Source organism: Suncus etruscus, chromosome 4 (genome assembly GCF_024139225.1).
Source record: "Suncus etruscus isolate mSunEtr1 chromosome 4, mSunEtr1.pri.cur, whole genome shotgun sequence".
NCBI lineage: Eukaryota > Metazoa > Chordata > Mammalia > Eulipotyphla > Soricidae > Suncus > Suncus etruscus.
This window is the reverse complement of record NC_064851.1, coordinates 147164025-147184496: the sequence shown is the minus strand read 5'-3', so window position 1 is coordinate 147184496 and position 20472 is coordinate 147164025.

Sequence of the window (20472 nt, the reverse complement as noted above, 5' to 3'; positions counted from 1 at the left end):
ATAAAAATAAAAGAAAGTCAATATAATAAGAGACAAATCATAGACTGGCTTGCAAAATATTTGTAAAAACACATCAAATAAAAAACTGTTATCCAAAATCCACAAATAATTCCTAAAACTATCAATTAAAAAACTAGTTAAAATAGGACAAAGAGGGGGCCGGAGAGATAGCATGGAGGTAAGGCGTTTGCCTTTCATGCAGGAGGTCATCGGTTCGAATCCCGGTGCCCCATATGGTCCCCCGTGCCTGCCAGGAGCAATTTCTGAGTCTGGAGCCAGGAATAACCCCTGAGCACTTCCGGGTGTGACCCACAAAAAACAAAAAAACAAAAAAACAAAAAAAAAATAGGACAAAGATCTTAATAGAATGCATCAAAGATGAGATAGAGATGGTAACTATGCATGTGAAAAAATACTCCACATATATTAAGCTGAGAAGCTTCTGCACCTCAAAGGAAATAGTGCCCAGGATACAAGAGCCACCCACTGAGTGGGAGAAACTATTCACCCAATACCTATCAGATAAGGGGCTAAAATCCAAAATATACAAGGCACTGACAGAACTTTACAAGAAAAAACATCTAATCCCATCAAAAAGTGGGGAGAAGAAATGGACAGACACTTTGACAAAGAAGAAATACAAATGGCCAAAAGGCACATGAAAAGATGCTCCACATTACCAATCATCAGCGAGATGCAAATCAAAACAACTATGAGGTACCACCTCACACCACAGAGATTGGCACACATCATAAAGAATGAGAACAAGCAGTGTTGGTGGGGATGTGGAGAGAAATGAACTCTTATCCACTGCTGGTGGGAATGCCATCTAGTCCAACCTTTATGAAAAGCAATATGGAGATTCCTCCAAAAACAGCTATACCACTCCTGGGAATATACCCTAGGAACACAAAAATACAATACAAAAATCCCTTCCTTACACCTATATTCATTGCAGCACTACTTACCATAGCAAGACTCTGGAAACAGCCAAGATACCCTTCAACAGATGAATGGCTAAAGAAACTGTGGTACATATACACAATGGAATATTATGTAGCTGTCAGGAGAGATGAAATCATGAAATTTTCCTATACATGGATGTACATGGAATCTTTTATGCTGAGTGAAATAAGTCAGAGAGAGAGAGAGAAAGACGCAGATTGGTCTCACTCATCTATGGGTTTTAAGAAAAATAAAAGACATTCTTGCAATAATAATTTTCAGACACAAAAGAGAGGAGGGCTGGAAGTTCCAGCTCACCTCATGAAGCTCACCACAAAAAGTGATGAGTTTAGTTAGATAAATAACTACATTGTGAACTATCCTAACAATGAGAATGTATGGGGGAAATAGAAAGCCTGTCTAGAGTACAGGCAGGGGTGGGGTGGAGAGGAGGGAGATTCGGGACACTGGTGATGGGAATGTTGCACTGGTGATGGCTGGTGTTCTTTACATGACTGAAACCCAAACACAATCATGTTTGTAATCAAGGTGTTTAAATAAAATATTTTGGGGCCGGCGTGGTGGCACTAAAGGTAAAGTGTCTGCCTTGCCAGCGCTAGCCTCGGTCGGACCGCAGTTCTATCCCCCAGGGTCCCATATGGTCCCCCAAGCCAGGAGCGACTTCTGAGCACATAGCCAGGAGTAACCCCTGAGCGTCACCGGGTGTGGCCCAAAAACCAAAAAATAAAAAAATAATAAATAAATAAATAAATAAAAGAAAAGATACTCCACATTATATGTCATATGGAAAATGCAAATTAAGTCAAGATAAAATTTAAGTTGAGACTCAACAACTTTTCCATCAAAAAATTACTTTTTTTTTGCCTATCTTTGGGAGGGGGCAGTGCTCAAGAATTACTTCTGGCTCTGTGCTCTTGGCAGTACTTAGTAAAGCCTAGGATTATAAGTGAGATTGACCATGTGCAAGTGCCTTAATGTCTATATCTATTTGGGGGGGGGCACACCCGTTTGATGCTCAGGGGTTACTCTTGGCTAAGCGCTCAGAAATCGCCCCTGGCTTGGGGGGACCATATGGGACGCCAGGGGATCGAACTGCGGTCCTTCCTTGGCTAGCGCTTGCAAGGCAGACACCTTACCTCTAGCGCCACCTTGCCGGCCCCTGCCTATATCTTTCTAACCTCATATGGTGATATCTACCTGAATATAAATAATTGTTCTGATATTTGCTGACATTTTTTAATAAAAATAACCACATTTTTATTAAAGATTTACGTGTGCTCAAAATGGGTATGTTCTTTGTTATATAAAATAAAACTTTCTCTACATATAAAATATGTATATATATTTGTGTGTAAAATCAAGCACAGATGTAAGTTAACCCAAAAAATAATAATAGGGGCTGACATAATAGCACAGTGGGTAGGATGTTTGCCTTGCATACTCCCTAGTATCCCATATAGTCTGTCAAGCCAGCCAGGAATGATTCCTGAGTGCAACACCAGGAGTAATTGAGCACAGTAGAGTGTGGCCCCAAAAACAAAGGCAAAATAAAAATAATATTATCTGTTTTTCCTTTAACTAACTTTTATGCCAACTTTCTTTTAGCTGGTATTGTATTTTGCATTTGACTTTTCTTATTGTCTAGTACTTTAGGCATGATTTATCAGTAGATTTTCCATCTTTCCCCAGAAAACAACTTTTTAAAATGTTATTAAGTTTCTGTGGCTTACAAAATTGTTCATAATGGTTTCTGTTTTTAATTGGCAAGCAAATCTATTTATATTTGCTATGATTATTGTTTACAGTTTAGATTTATTTCTACCATATTAGGTTAAATATATATTCCACTAATTCATTTTTCTTCATACAATTCAGTTGTCTTCCTCTCTATTGTTTTGGAAGTTTTACTTTATATTTCCATCTTTTTAAGTCATTTTATAAGATTTTTAATGCACCTTAAAATTTGGGATTCTTTAGAAAACAAATGCTAAGGTGGAATTGGGAAAACTAAAAGGATTTGGGGAAGTAACACTATGAAAGAGGAAGGGAAGTAGCAGGACTGGAGAAAGTGAAGCTTCAGATTAGAAGTACAAATTTGATCATTTCTACCTGCTCAATGGGAAGCTATAGAGCCCCCAAATGGGCAGAAATAGCCAGGTTCTTGTTCTACCAACTTTGCTATTTTCATCTGGTTCAGTCATTGGACAGAAGCTATCCAAAAATAGTAAGAACTTGAGCTGAGATTTTAGACATATCCAAATAAATCTAAGGAGCTGCCTGTCATATTGACTGCTGGACAACAAGTTCTTTCATGAAGGATTTAGATGTACATTTCCACTTCTATTATAGCAGGCATATTTCTTTCATCAGTTTTTGTTTCATTTTTAAAGAATAGTTGGAATTTTACAATCTGATTCTCATAAATTTCTGTTCACCTTTTAGATACCTGATACCTCCTTTTACACCCTTCAGATTAATTATTATTATCGGTTTTAGTTTTATTTCTCTTTCTCTTCCTTGTTGCTGTGATGACTAGAGATCACTAACTCCTGGTTGTGACTGTACACTTGGTTGTGATACCCACCCATAGCACTGTCTCATCAAAGATCCCATTATGTCTCTGGAATAGTGTGCTTGCTCAGTTTTTATTTTGAAAACAAGAGTGAATTTTATATTAGTCTATATTTGGTCCTCATTTATAAATGATACTTTAGCCAGGTATAAAAATGCTATAACCTTTTGATATTTTTGCTACATTACTTTCAGTTTTCTGTTATTACTGTTGAGAGATCTAATAATGATCTAGTTACTATTCCTTTGTGGATTACTTTTTGAGATTCTGCATTGGTATCACAATGTGTCTAGTTGTGGATTTTGTTTGGTGGATTTCTTGAAATATTTGATTTACAAATCTAAATTATTAATGTCACTCATCAACTTGAAAATTATCTACTGTTACCCCTTTAGTTATAAACTCACCCCATTCTTGCTTTTTCCTTTCTGAAACTTTAGATTTATACATATACATTTATATATATTTTTGTTTTGTTTTGTTTTGTCTTGAGGCCACACCTACTGATGCTCAGGGATTACTCCTAGCTATGCACTCAAAAATCACTCCTGGCTCAGGGGACCATATGCGATGCCGGGGATCTGTCCTGGGTCAGCCATGTGCAAGCAAATGTCCTAATGCTGTGCTATCACTCCAGCCCCGGTTAGGTTTGTATTGAAACATTTTTGTCTCATATCTCAAAACCTCATATATATTTTATATTTTGTAATCTTTTGATAAATTCTAGACATTTTCTTCAAATCTAGCTTTTAGTTATGATCCTGTTTTGTGTAAATTTGGCATTTCATACAACTGCATTTTAAAAAACTTCAGTAGCTTTTATTTTCATTTATATGACTTTTTTTGTTTTGCTTTGATTTATACCTAGCTATACTCAGGGATTATTTCTGACCCTGTAAACAGAAATAACTCCTGGTAGGACTAGGGAACCATATGAGATGCCAGGAATCAAATTAGGGTTGACTGCATGCAAGACATAAACACCCTACCCACTGTGCAATCTCTCCAGCCTCAATATGACTAACATTTTTAATCATATATTTCTCTTTCTGAGCATTAGTGCTTTGCTTAGATTTTTTTACTTTTAGTAAATTCTTATCCAGTAGTTAGATTTTCCAAAATTCTTAGTCACATTTATTCACACATGTTCATAATGGATTGATTTCTTAGTTGTTTTGAGGAGTTGCTATTTTGGGGTCATACCCAGTGGTGCTCAGGACTTACTCCTGACTTCTGGTGGGGCCTGGGTGGCCATATCAGATGCCAGTAATCAAATCTAGGTCAACAGGTACAAGACAAGAAACCTATCTGATGTATTATTGTCTGACCCCTGGTTTTTTAGATTTGAGCCAACATTCAGTGGAACTTGTCTGTGGGAATTCTGAAGGCCTGGAATCAGGGTGTGTCCTTCCAGAGGGATTGTGTGTTTGCTTTTTCCACTCCCCAGAGGTGTCATCATACTCGAGCCATTTGAATGTGTATGACTTAGCCTGAGGATTCATAGACCACCCAGACAGTGCAAATTAGAAACAAACCAAAGCAAGGTACAGGCTGTGACTACAAATCCTCAGGCTACAGACAAGTATCCTTCTTGGCTCCTTTTGCTGGTGAGTTAATATATTTTTTGACAATTATTTTACTGATGTGAATCCCATAAATGATCCAGCTTTAAAGAAAAGGTCAGTTCCAAGCTCTCCATCTGAAGCAGGCCCTAGACTTTGTCTAGATCCAGATCCCTGTTACTGGGTCTGATGACAAGCTCACCTTCTCACAGAATCACCACAGCCTCTAATCACTTATTTACCAGTTAGGTTCCATTATAATTCTGAGGATTTCTTTTACTATTTTTATATAGCTAAATTTTGTGCATAAAAGGTTATTTGTTATAAGAGTTGTACAGTATATTCTTCAGTTGGTTCATGTTACTGTCAAATCTGATGCTCCTCAGTTTGCTTTTTTAAAATCCTTCAAACTCCCATATTAGCAATCTTATTGCCTCTCTGTGCAATATATCAGCCTCAGCTCTTCCTGTTAAATACATAATCTCTCAATTGTTCTTAGATCCCTGGAAATAGAACTTGATTGAATCTTTCACTATCTTGAGGAAGAGTACTTTACTACTAGTTATACACAGACCATGGACAGACTGCTGCTTTTAAGCCAGGTCCAGTTGGAGAAGCAGGACCTCAGTGTTTAAAATGCTGTCACCTAACACTACCTCAAACAGCATTATTTTCTTTTTTTTGGGGGGGTCACACCCGGCAGCACTCAGGGGGTCACTTCTGGCTCTATGCTCAGAAATCACTCCTGGCAGGCTCGGGGGACCATATGGGATGCCGGGATTCAAACCACTGTCCTTCTACATGCAAAGCAAATGCCCCACCTCCATGCTATCTCTCTGGCCCCAGCATTATTTTCTTAAAGAAACCTGTGGCCACAGTAGCCCTACCATAAACCTTCCTAACATCATACTCCTCTCAAGCACCATTAGAACAATTTAACATCATCACCATAATAGCATTTGGTCCTTGGACAAGTGAATAAATGAACAAATAGTTAAACTGCCTCATTTGTGATGTCAATTATGATGGTTATTAACTCAGATTCAGTTTGAAAGTTTCTCAGAAGTTGCTAGTCAACATTTTTTTTCAGTCATTTAGACATTGAGATCAAAGTGAGTTGATAAAATTTGAAGCATGACATAAGCTGAAAGTGATAGAAACAAGGTACAAATAGTTTTGACTAATCAGAATAAACGGATTGAATTTAAAGGATTAGGTAAAGCCCTAAAGTTAGGTTTAAAATACCATTGTGAAGCAATGGCCCACCAAATCCTCCTGTTTTAGGTCTGATTCACAGCACCCACCAGAAAAAGAACATCTCAGTGATCACCCAGCTCTCCCCAGGGATTTAAATTCAAAATTACTTTACTTCATCAGCTTCACATTTACCCTATGCCGGTTCTCTTTTATACCCAATTTAACTTTCCTTCTAATTTTATGGTTGTTTGGATCGTTATCTCATATTTCTGGGGTTTTTTGTTTTGTTTTGGGACCATACCTAGTGACACTTAGGGATTACTCCTGGCTCTGCATTCAAAAAATACTTCTGGTAGGCTTGGGGGACCATATAGGATGCCAGAGATCTAATCTGGGTCAGCTGAGTGCAAGGCAAACACCCTACAGCTGTGCTATCTCTTCAGTCCCTCCTTTTTAGTTTTTCTTTATTTATAATCTTTGGGTCTCTAAATATTATTTTGTATTAGGACCTTCGGAAGAAACTAAGAAAGTATTCCTATTGTCTCAGTTAAAAAAATTAAAAAGGATCCAAAAACTACAGAGGCTCGGCTGGGCTCAGAGCACTCAGCATGCCAGGATTTCTGGGTGTCTTTGCCTGGTATGTTGGGGGTTCTGGGCAGGACAGCTAGCCACAGGCCCCCTGGGCTGACCACCTAGTCCAGGGGTCCAAGGTCCCCCCAAACCTGGTGGGTCTTCAAGGCCACGCCTGGTTAATTGGGCCCTGGGGGGAGGGGAGGAGAAATTCCTCCCTAGGCATCCAAAAACTACAGAGGCACAGCTGGGCTCAGAACACTCCGCATGCCAGGATTTCTGGGACTTTGCCTGGTATGTTGGGGGCTCTGGGCAGGACAGCTAGCCACAGGCTCCCTGGGCTGACCACCTAGTCCAGGGGACCAAGGTCCCCCCAAACCTGGTGGGTCTTCAAGGCCACGCCTGGTTAATCGGGCCCTGGGGGGAGGGGGGGAGAAATTCCTCCCTAGGCATCCAAAAACTACAGAACCGCGCGGGGGCTCACGCCCACGCGCGTACTTCATGTACTTCATGTATTCAGAATATTCCTTATTCTTTTTTTTTTATTTAAACACCTTGATTACATACATGATTGTGTTTGGGTTTCAGTCATAAAAGGAACACCACCCATCACCAGTGCAACATTCCCATCACCCAAGTCCCAAATCTCCCTCCTCCCCACCCAACACCCGCCTGTACCCTAAACAGGCTCTACATTTCCCTCATACATTCTCAATATTAGGACAGTTCAAAATGTAGTTATTTCTCTAACTAAACTCATCACTCTTTGTGGTGAGCTTCCTCAGGTGAGCTGGAACTTCCAGCTCTTTTCTCTTTTGTGTCTGAAATTTATTATTGCAAGAATGTCTTTCATTTTTCTTAAAACCCATAGATGAGTGAGGCCATTCTGCGTTTTTCTCTCTCTCTCTGACTTATTTCACTCAGCATAATAGATTCTGTGTACATCCATGTATAGGAAAATTTCATGACTTCATCCCTCCTGACAGCTGCATAATATTCCATTGTGTATATGTACCACAGTTTCTTTAGCCATTCATCTGTTGAAGGGCATCTTGGTTGTTTCCAGAGTCTTGCTATGGTAAATAGTGCTGCAATGAATATAGGTGTAAGGAAGGGATTTTTGTATTGTATTTTTGTGTTCTTAGGGTATATTCCTAGGAGTGGTATAGCTGGATCGTATGGGAGCTCGATTTCCAGTTTTTGGAGGAATCTCCATATTGCTTTCCATAAAGGTTGAACTAGACGGCATTCCCACCAGCAGTGGATAAGGGTTCCTTTCTCTCCACATCCCCGCCAGCACTGTTTGTTCTCATTCTTTGTGATGTGTGCCATTCTCTGTGGTGTGAGGTGGTATCTCATTGTTGTTTTGATTTGCATCTCTCTGATGATTAGTGATGTGGAGCATTTCTTCATGTGTCTTTTGGCCATTTGTATTTCTTCTTTGTCAAAGTGTCTGTTCATTTCTTCTCCCCATTTTTTGATGGGATTAGATGTTTTTTTCTTGTAAATTTCTGTCAGTGCCTTGTATATTTTGGAGATTAGCCCTTTGTCTGATGGGTATTGGGTGAATAGATTCTCCCACTCAGTGGGTAGCTCTTGTATCCTGGGCACTATTTCCTTTGAGGTGCAGAAGCTTCTCAACTTAATATATTCCCATCTGTTAATCTCTGTTTTCACTTGCTTGGAGAGTGCAGTTTCCTCCTTGAAGATGCCTGAAGTCTCAATGTCCTGGAGAGTTTTGCCTATGTGTTGTTCTATATATCTTATGGTTTGGGGTCGGATATCGAGGTCTTTAATCCATTTGGATTTTACCTTCGTACATGATGTTAGCTGGGGGTCTAAGTTCAATTTTTTGCAAGTGGCTACCCAGTTGTGCCAACACCACTTGTTGAAGAGGCTTTCCTTGCTCCATTTAGGATTTCCTGCTCCTTTATCAAAAATTAGGTGATTGTATGTCTGGGGAACATTTTCTGAGTATTCAAGCCTATTCCACTGATCTGAGGGTCTGTCCTTATTCCAATACCATGCTGTTTTGATAACTATTGCTTTGTAGTAAAGTTTAAAGTTGGGGAAAGTAATTCCTCCCATATTCTTTTTCCCAATGATTGCTTTAGCTATTCTAGGGTGTTTATTGTTCCAAACAAATTTCAAAAGTGCCTGATCTACCTCTTTGAAGAATGTCATAGGTATCTTTAAAGGGATAGCGTTGAATCTGTATAGCGCCTTGGGGAGTATTGCCATTTTGATGATGTTAATCCTGCCAATCCATGAGCAGGGTAAGTGTTTCCATTTCCGCGTGTCCTCTCTTATTTCTTGGAGCAGAGTTTTATAGTTTTCTTTGTATAGGTCTTTCACATTTTTAGTCAAGTTGATTCCAAGATATTTGAGTTTGTGTGGCACTATTGTGAATGGGGTTGTTTTCTTAATGTCTATTTCTTCCTTATTACTATTGGTGTATAGAAAGGCCATTGATTTTTGTGTGTTAATTTTGTAGCCTGCCACCTTGCTATATGAGTCTATTGTTTCTAGAAGCTTTTTGGTAGAGTCTTTAGGGTTTTCTAAGTAGAGCATCATGTCATCTGCGAACAGTGAGAGCTTGACTTCTTCCTTTCCTATCTGGATTCCCTTGATATCTTTTTCTTGCCTAATCGCTATAGCAAGTACTTCCAGTGCTATGTTGAATAGAAGTGGTGAGAGAGGACAGCCTTGTCTTGTGCCAGAATTTAGAGGGAAGGCTTTTAGTTTTTCTCCATTGAGGATAATATTTGCCACTGGCTTGTGGTAGATGGCCTTAACTATATTGAGAAAGGTTCCTTCCATTCCCATCTTGCTGAGAGTTTTGATCAAGAATGGGTGTTGGACCTTGTCAAATGCTTTCTCTGCATCTATTGATATAATCATGTGGTTTTTATTTTTCTTGTTGTTGATGTTGTGTATTATGTTGATAGACTTACGGATGTTAAACCATCCTTGCATTCCTGGGATGAAACCTACTTGATCGTAGTGGATGATTTCTTAATGAGGTATTGAATCCTATTTGCCAGGATTTTGTTGAGGATCTTTGCATCTGCATTCATCAGCGATATTGGTCTGTAATTTTCTTTTTTCGTAGCATCTCTGTCTGGTTTAGGTATCAAGGTGATGTTGGCTTCATAAAAGCTATTTGGGAGTGTTTCCACTTGTTCAATTTCATGAAAGAGTCTTGCCAGGATTGGTAGTAGTTCCTCTTGGAAAATTTGATAGAATTCATTAGTGAATCCATCTGGGCCTGGGCTTTTGTTTTTGGGCAGACTTTTGATTACCATTTTTATTTCATCAATGGTGATGGGGGTGTTTAGATATGCTTCATCCTCTTCTTTCAACCGTGGAAGATTATAAGAGTCCAAGAATTTATCCATTTCTTCCAGGTTCTCATTTTTAGTGGCATAGAGTTTTTCAAAGTAGTTTCTGATTACCCTTTGAATCTCTGTCATATCAGTAGTGATCTCTCCTTTTTCATTCCTAATACGAGTTATCAAGTTTCTCTCTCTCTCTTTCTTTGTTAGGTTTGCCAGTGGTCTATCAATCTTGTTTATTTTTTCGAAGAACCAACTTCTGCTTTCGTTGATCTTTCGGATTGTTTTTTGGGTTTCCACTTCGTTGATTTCTGCTCTCAGCTTTGTTATTTCCTTCTGTCTTCCTATTTTTGGGTCCTTTTGTTGAGTACTTTCTAGTTCTATTAGCTGTGTCATTAAGCTACTCAGGTAAGCTCCTTCTTCCTTCCTGATGTGTGCTTGCAAAGCTATAAATTTTCCTCTCAGTACTGCTTTTGCTGTGTCCCATAAGTTCTGATAGTTTGTGTCTTTATTGTCATTTGTTTCCAGGAACCTTTTGATTTCCTTCTTGATTTCATCTCGGACCCACTGGTTATTGAGTATGAGTCTGTTTAACTTCCAGGTGTTAAATTTTTTCTTCTGAGTCCCTTTGGAATTCACAAATAATTTCAGAGCCTTGTGGTCAGCGAAGGTAGTCTGCAAATTTTCTATCCTCTTGATCTTATGGAGGTATGTTTTATGTGCCAGCATGTAGTCTATCCTGGAGAATGTCCCATGTACATTGGAGAAGAATGTGTATCCAGGTTTCTGGGGATGGAGTGTCCTATATATATCCACTAGGCCTCTTTCTTCCATTTCTCTCCTCAGGTCTAGTATATTCTTGTTGGGTTTCAGTCTGGTTGACCTATCCAGTGTAGACAAAGCAGTGTTGAGGTCCCCCACAATTATTGTGTTGTTATTGATAATGTTTTTCAGATTTGTCAACAGTTGTTTTAAATATTTTGCTGGCCCCTCATTTGGTGCATAAATAACTCTCATTTAGGAGAGTTATTTCTTCCTGCTCTACATACCCCTTGATTAATATAAAATATCCATCTTTGTCCCTTACAACCTTCCTGAGTATAAAGTTTGCATTATCTGATATTAGTATGGCCACTCCAGCTATTTTATGGGTGTTGTTTGCTTGGATAACTTTTTTCCAGCCTTTTATTTTGAGTCTATGTTTGTTCTGACTATTCAGGTGCGTTTCTTGTAGGCAGCAGAAGGTTGGATTGAGTTTTTTGATCCATTTAGCCACTCTGTGTCTCTTAACTGGTGCATTTAGTCCATTGACGTTGAGAGAAAGAATTGTCCTGGGATTTAATGCCATCTTTATATCGAAATTTGGTGTGTCTTTTGGTCAGTCTTGTCTTAGATTAGGTCTTTCAGTTTTTCTCTTAAGACTGGTTTTGAGTCTGTAAAGTTTCTGAGCTGTTTTTTGTCTGTGAAACCATGTATTCTTCCGTCAAACCGGAAAGTGAGTTTTGCTGGGTACAGTATTCTAGGTGAAGCATTCATTTCATTCAGTCTTGTCACAATATCCCACCACTGCTTTCTGGCATTTAGTGTTTCTGGTGACAGGTCTGCTGTAAATCTCAAGGATGCTTGCTTGAATGTAATTTCCCCTTTTGATCTTGCTGTTTTCAGAATTGTGTCTCTATCTGTGGGATTTGTCATTGTGACTAGGATGTGTCTTGGGGTGGTTTTTCTTGGGTCTCTTTTGGTTGGTACTCTTCGAGCATGCAGGATTTGATCACATATATTCTTTAGCTCTGGGAGTTTCTCTTTAATGATGTTCTTTTTTTTTTATAATTTTTTTATTTTGAATTATGAGAATAAAAGATGCAAAGAAAGAGGATAAGGTAAAGTTACAGTGCAAGGACAATCACCCATAACATAATTATCAGAAGTCCCCTTGTTGATATCTTAACTTTGAACTTTCACCAAAGAAAGTTAAGATAAATAAAACAGAATCCATGTGCAATTACTTTGTCCCTCAAGTCCCCAGATTGTAGCACATTATAATATTTCTTAACAGCACACAAGGCAATCTAAAGCCATCAAACTTACATAACTCCTTAAACATTAGAGGCATAGTATTTTTTACATTTCCATGTACATGCCTATTAGCTTAAGTTAACCTCAAATTTTAAGTGGGTGCGTTTTAAGGATTAGAGTCAAAGGAGCACAGTAAAAACGGTGTTAGAGTGGCAATTGTTGTTTGCATAGGCCCACCAAAATATGAGAGGCATGGAAAGGAATAACCTTGGCCTAAATACAAAGAGATCCTACCTCTGAAGTTTCCTGGCGTAAGACCAGCTCTAGGCCTCAGGAAAGTTATCGTTCGATCCAAGACATTGTCTGTAGTGCCAACACACTTTTCACACAGTCTCTGTTGTTGGTCTCATGTTTCTGTATTAAAGATTCTGGAATCTGCATGTCCTACATTGAAGTCATGATGTGGAGTGCCTTCTCGTTTCACCTCACCATGAAAGGGCAATGCAGGAAGCCCTTTCCTGTAAGCAGGTTGTTGTTGTTAAGTTTTCTCAGTGTTAAGGGAAGTCTCTTTTGAGCAGGACGATGTCTGAGCAGTGGTAGGGTCTTCCGTGGTAGAGGATTGCTTCCAGGTGATGTTATAGACAAACCTCACAATTAAGGGGCAATACAGCAAGTCCTGTCCAGTAAGCAGGTCTTTGTTCTTGTTGTCTTCACAGTGTTAAGGGGTGTTTCTTTTGAGTAGATGTCAGAGCAGCTGTAGGGTCTTTCCTGGTACAGGAATGCCACCAGGTGATGTTATATACAACCTTGGATGTTTTGTAAATGTCTTCTGTAGATCAAGGGGTGAATGGAGAATGCCCATTCTTCTGAGGCCTGTGCCATGTCTTTATGTCAATGTTCAGGGTGTAAGGTCTCATTGCACTACAAGATTTGTGTGTTCCCATTCTTATTAGATAAGAACGTAATGGTATGTATAGTATTTTTCCATGTTAGTGTGCCTACGCAAACAAGATATAAAGCCACGTGGTGCTATCAGATATATGGGGGCATAAGAACATTTCCAACAAGACCCATGACTTGGTTCAAACATAAGTATTAAACTGAGGGATTCTTTCACACCAAATTCCATATTGAGCAGTTCACAAAGAGAAGATAAAAAACATGGGGGGGGATCATCACTGTATAAGAAAGTATTTAGCAAAAGTTATAGCCGTCAAAGAAAACACCCATAAAATGTTGAAAAGATATGTGTCCTTTTTATGCCTTTAAAAATAGTTGGGTGGGTGTTAACTCTAGAGCACCACTTTGGTCTGTGACTTAGGACTCAACAGTACTTAAGTTAGAAAAGGTATAAAAGGAGTAATGATGATAGGAGTTAAAGAAGTTAAAGAGAAATATGAACTTATGAAGGGGTATGCAAAAGGGCAGAGTACAAAATGGACATTCTGCATACATAAAAACATAATTCAATGATAGTGAGTACTATTAAAGTTTCTTGTGAGAGTACTATTAAAGTTTCTTGTGAGAGTACTATTACAGTTTCTTGTGAGAGTACTATTAATGTTTCTTGTGAGAGTACTATTAATGTTTCTTATGAGAGTACTATTAATGTTTCTTGTGAGAGTACTATTAATGTTTCTTGTGCGCGCGGGGGCTATCGCCCCCGCGGGATTTTGAAAATGTAGACTGGACAGAGATTACCAGTGCCAGCCAAACCTCCTCCTGCTAGACTCCCGGCTCCCAGGAAGGAGAGATCCTTCAAGAAGCTGGGAGACCAGAAGCTCAGAGCCCCACCCAGACCCTCCCTAAGGAGCCGCATGGATAGTGGGGGAAGGCCTAGGGTACCTTCAGGCTCCACCAAGGGACCCAACTCACCGGCTTGCCCAGGCGTGTGGCCCGGGGAAGCCCTGGAGATCTGGAGCAAGGCGGCAGAGGGGTGCTGGGGTTACCCAAGTCCTGCACCCCCCCTAGGCCTGGCCAAGCAGGCCTCCGGCATGGCGGGGGCCTGCCAAACCTCCTCCTGCTAGACTCCCCTTTAATGATGTTCTTGACCGTTGATTCTTCCTGGAAATTTTCTTCCTGGGTCTCTGGGACTCCAATGATTCTTAAGTTGTTTCTGTTGATCTTATCATAGACCTCTATTTTCATCTGTTCCCATTCTTTGACTAATTTTTCCATTGTCTGTTCATTTGTTTTGTTTTTTTTTTCCAATCTCTCCTGTTGTATGGAATTGTTATGTATCTCATCTTCCACAGCACCAAGTCTATTCTCAGCTTCTGATACCCTGTCCCAGAGCTTATCCATTTTGTCATTCACTTCGTTTACTGATTTTTTCAGGCCTGTTATTTGACATGTTATTTCAGTTTGGAGTTTTGTGATTTCTGTCTTCATATTTTCTTGATTCTTATTAGTGTTCTGTTCTATTCTATTCATGGTTTCTTTGAGTTCTTTGAGTATATTCCATATTGCTACTCTAAAGTCCTTATCTGAGAGATTGATTAGTTGGTTGGTCGTTAACTGGTCATCAGAACTGTCATCTTCATTCTCTATGTCTGATGCTGGCCTGCGTTGTTTCCCCATTGTCACACTTGTATTGTGGGTTTTTCTACGTGTTGTGGTGGTATTCATTGGTTATATGATGCAGGCAACACACTTCTCTGGCTCCGCCCTTTCTGGATGGGCCGACTTGCCTCCAAGGTAGGGGAGTCCTCCGTGGATGAAGCCTCACACAGGATCAAATCTTAGGCCCAAGCACGCAGCAGAGAAGACAGTCTGGAGAGAAATTCTTGCTTCTGTGATCCAGCACAGTTCTTAGTGTGGTTTTTTTCTTCTTGTGATGGTGTTCTTTTTTTAGAAAGAGCGCACGGCTGCGTAGCGAAGTGGAGCTAAGTGCCTTCTGGAGCCTCTTTTCAGCCCACTCTCAGGAGGTTCACGCAACAGGATGGCAGAGAGACACACACAGGCAGTACTCTCAGTTTTTCACAGTCGGGCCCCACTGGTCAGGCGTAGTTTTCACTCGCTCCCTGGGCAGCTTCAGAATGCTGTATTTTTGGGGTTCACTTCCCAGGACTCTGAGGAGAGTCACTGGCTCGCTGGGTAGCTTCCGAATGTAGTTTCTTTGGAGTTCGCTTCCCAGGGCTCTGAGGAGAGCTTCCAGAGTTCAGGAAAGACAGAGAAGGGTAGGACAGGGCTCCCTTCCGGTGCTCAGTTTCCTCAGAAGAAGCACAGCCCGGTGCAGACTCTGCAGGTAGAGCAATCAGCACTCTGCCTGGAAACCCCCACATCCAGCCATTTCTTACTCACTCACTGGCTCGCTGGGTAGCTCCCGAATGTAGTTTCTTTGGGGTTTGCTTCCCAGGGCTCTGAGGAGAGCTTCCAGAGTTCAGGAAAGACAGAGAAGAGTAGGAGAATATTCCTTATTCTTATGTTATGTTTTGCATATACAGAATGTTTATTTTGTATTCTGCCCTTTCCCACACCCATACAAAGCTCTTTTTTACTCCTTAACTCTCTAACCCCCTCTCAAACATCACTAACCTACATTACTCTTTTTAACTTCAGTAGTGTACAATCCTAATCACAGTCCAAAGATGTGCACTGTGTGTGACAACCCCAAATTGTTTCAAGATACATAAAATGGACACGTATTTCTTTAGAATATTTTGTGGGTTTTTTTTGGACAGCTATAATTCTTACTAAATTTTGTCTTATACAGTGATGATTCTAACCACTTTTTATCTTCTCTTTTTGAGCTGTTTAACAAGGAATTTTGGTGGAAAAGTCCCCCAGTTTAATGCTTATGATTGAACCATGTCATGGGAATCATTGGAATTGTTCTTATGGCCCCCATATGCGCCAATAACACCACGTGGCATTGCTTCTTATTTGCATAGGCACATTAAAATGGGAAAATACTATACATACAAATAAGATCCTATTTAATAGAGATTGGAACACACAAATCTTGTAGTGCAAAGGGACCTTACACCCTGAACATTGACATAACGACCTGGCACAGACCTCAGAAGAAAGGGCATAATCCATTCTCCCCTGAACCAGGGAAGCCATCCACGAAACATCCAGGCTGGTCTATAACATCACCTGGAAGCAATCCTCTACCACGGAAGACCTACACTGCTCAGACTTTGACCTGCTCAAAAGAGACTTCCTTAACTCTGAGAAGACTTAATAACGACAACGACCTGCTTACAGGACAGGGCTCCCTGCATTGCCCTTTGATTGTGAGGTGAAAGGAGAGGACGCTCCACATCCTGACTTCAATGTAAGATATGCAGATTCCAGGATCTTTAATACAGAAACATGATACCAACAACAGAGACTGTGTGAAAAATAAAAGTGTGTTGGCACTACAGACAATGTATTGGATTGGACGATCTAGCTTGCCTGAAGCCTAGACTTGGTCTTATGCCAGGAAACTTCAGGGGTCGGGTCTCTTTGTACTTAGGCCAAGGTTATTTCTTTCCATGTCCCTCATATTTTGGTGGGCCTATGCAAACAACAATTGCCACTCTAACACCATTTTTACTGTGCTCCTTTGACTCTAATCTTTAAAATGAACTCACTTAAAATTTGAGGTTAACGTAAGCTAATATGCATGTATATGGAAATGTAAGAAAATACTATGCCTGTAATGTTTAAGGAGTTACGTAAGTTTTATGGCTTTAGATTGCTTTGTGTACTGTTAAGAAATATTATAATGTGTTACAATCTGGGGACTTGAGGGACAAAGTAATTGTACATGAATTCTGTCTTATTTATCTTAATGTTCTTTGGCTGAAATTTCAAAGTTAAGATATCAGCAAGGGGACTTCTGAGAATTATGTTATGGGTGATTATCCTTCCACTGTAACTTTACCTTGTCCTCTTTCTTTGTACCTTTGTTCTCATAAAAAAAAAAAAAAAAGAAACAAAAAGTCAACTGTAAAAAAAAAAAAATAGCCTGACTCTGACAACAACCAAGTTGCCCTTCAACAGATGAATGGCTAAAGAAACTGGTATATATACAATGGAGTATTATGCAGCCATCAGGAGAAATTAAGTCATGAAATTTTCCTATACATGGATGTACATGGAATCTATTATGCTGAGTGAAATAAGGCAGAGGGAGAGAGATACATGCAGAATAGTCCCACTCATCTATGGGTTTTAAGAAAATAAAAGACATTCTTGCAATAATTTTCAGAGACAAAAGAAAGGAGGGCTGGAGGTCCAGCTCACAACATGAAGCTCTTCACAAAGAGTGATGAGTGCAGTTAGAGAAATAACTACATTGAGAACTATTATAACAATGTTAATGAATGAGGGAAGTAGAAAGCTTGTCTAGAGTACAGGCGGGGGTGAGGTGTGGAGGAGGGAGATTTGGAACATTGGTGAAGCATGTTGTTCTTTACATGACTGAAACCCAATCACAATCATGTTTGTAATCAAGATGTTTAAATGAAGATATTTAAAAAATAATGAGAGAAGTAGAATATCTGTCACAAATACAGGCAGGGGTGGGGGAAGTGGGGGTATTGGTGGTGGGAATGTTGACTGGTAAAGTGGGGGTATTCTGTTTATGACTTAAACCCAACTACAAACATACTTGTAATCCTGGTGCTAAAATAAAGATTTATAAAAAAAAAATTAAAAAGAAATACAGTTGGGGTGGAGAGAGGACACTGGTGGTGAGAATGCCCTTGATTTATTGTCTCAGTTAAAAAAAGTAAAAAAAAAAAAAGAAAAGAAAAGAAAGTATTCCACCTATAGAAAAGACTATGGGAAGTATGACTATCTCTGGATGAGTCAGAGAGATAATGCAGGGGTGACATGCACGAAGTCAACCGCTAGCACCACAGTCTGTTGAGCATCTCCAAAAATGATCCCTAAACACAGAGCCACAAATTAATAAAGTTGCAGCACATAGCTGCAACATAGCTGAACATAGCAAGGTATGGATCCCAGAAAAAAATAAAGAAAAGTAGGTATGTCCTGTATGATTGCAGGCAGGAATATTACAACTACAGGGAAGAAGTACAAGGATCTATTATCTGTTCAATAGAAGATACTCATGCTTCAATGAGCACTCACTATAGACTTTCTAACAAACTTTATTTCTACCTTGTTGTACTGTTGGAGGCAGATCTCTACCCTCTTAGAAATTCTGATAAATTCTTGATTTATTGAAGAGGGGGCCTAGACCCTGACCTATATAACTGCAACCCAACAGCAAAATCTGTTCAAGCCTTTAGTATCATGCTCCAGAAGGGCAGAGCAGAACTACCAAGACCTAGCCCTATTCTTTCTGAAAAAACTAGAACCTCATCATTGGAAATGGATTAGAATTATCTCTATAACCTGTAAATACTTCTCTTGCTCTCCACTTGGTTTCCGGCCCTTTAAGTCAGCCCAACCCATCTAGGGATCTACAGCTGCACCTGCAGAAGATAAAGGCTAGCTGAAAATAGCTACCAGTGTCCTAAGCAATTTCCCAGAAACTTCATTCTCTGATTTGGCTCAGATTCCATCTCGCTCTCCTCCAGTCTCTCAACTTCTCTCCGTTAATTGAATATTGGTTTACTTGTCCTTTTGACTAGAGCAGTTTTCAAACTTTTACTTGCATTAGAAGTTCTCAAACTTTTCTTGTTTCAATCACCTGGGGAGCTTTTCAAATTTCTCATGTCTAATATTCCTAATAACATGGTTGCAGACCAGACCACAGCTATGACAGTTACATTAGACTCATCTGTAAGGGTGGGGCCCAGACCTCAGTATTTGTAAGTCTGTTCAGGTGATTCTAGTGTGTGGTAAATGTTGAGAACCACTGACCTAAATAAATGACTCATTAAGAGAGGAATTGTTGGTCTCATGCTCCAGAGCTTCTAACTGAAAAAAATCTAGGATGGACCCAAGAGCTTGCATGTCTATCAAGTTCCCTAGTACTGCAGGGTTTCCAGCAACTATGTCTGAGAACCATTGTTATAGACCATACACAGCTCTTCCACTTGCAAGAATTCTTCTAATTTAGCCCCCCAAAAGCCCAACTTCTCTCTCCTAAACTATTATAGGCCCAGTCATATTCCCAGAGCCTTGGCATCCTTGTACACTATTAACAGAGAGATGTCTTGCATTGTGTTCCTGAAACCTAAGCTTTTTTAATCTGTTAGAATACAAGTAAATAAAAGGCAAAATATCCAGAAGGTATTTTGCAATCCTTTTATAGAGATGATTAATCACAAATCCTTTGGGAATGGAGCACTCTTCTTGAGAAAAAGCATTTAAAAATAAACCAACAAAATAAAACAAAAGAAATTTCCCCAAGACTTCCTAAAGCAGGTGAAAACTCAGCTGGTAACTTTATAGCTAAGAACTGGAATGCCTGAGCAAACAGCTAAAGGTAAACAGCAAGGGTCAACTATTAATGAAGAACTCTTTGTACCACTCCCTGTCATCAGCAATTTGCATGTTTTTATTTCATTTCTCATAATAAACCTACAAGGAGATTTTAGTGTTTTTCTTTCAGTGATGAGAAAATCATGGTCCAGAAAGATCAAGAGATTTGCCTTCAACCACACCAAAAGGATTTGACAGAGCCAGATCAACCAGGAGACTGAAATTTCAGAGTGTACTTCCCGCTGCACTTCATGGCCTGGGTTGACCTGTCCTAAAATTAGGTTCTAGGTTCAGCCTCCTTTTTCTTCTGAAGCTTTTTTTTTTTTTTAAGAATATTAGTCACTTCTCCTGGTCTCCTGGTTTATTTATTGTTTTCGATTTTATTTTAGTCACCATCATTTACAATATGTTTAATGATAGAGTTTCATGCATACAGCATTCCAGCCCTATATCCTAGAACCCTTCATTCCTCTGTTGTTTCAGGGTCCCCTCCAGAATATACTCTGCCTACCACTGTCATCTCCCCATGATGGAAAGCTCAGATTTTTAGACCAGTTATTAGGTTATATTGCTTTAGGCCATTCACTATTCTCATATTCTGTATCTTCTACATATGAGAGAGATTATTATGTGTCTGTCCCTCTCCTTCTGACTGACTTCACTCAGCATGATACCTTCTAGTTCCATTCAGGTTGAGGCAAACTAAATTATTTCATCTTTTCTTATAGCCAAGTAGCATTCCATTATGTCTATATAACATAGTTTCTTTATCCAATCACCTGTTCCTGGACATGAGTTGTTCTGCTGAAACTTTTACTCAGTTGATCTATAATTTTCAGGAGTCTAACACCTTTTATTCCTT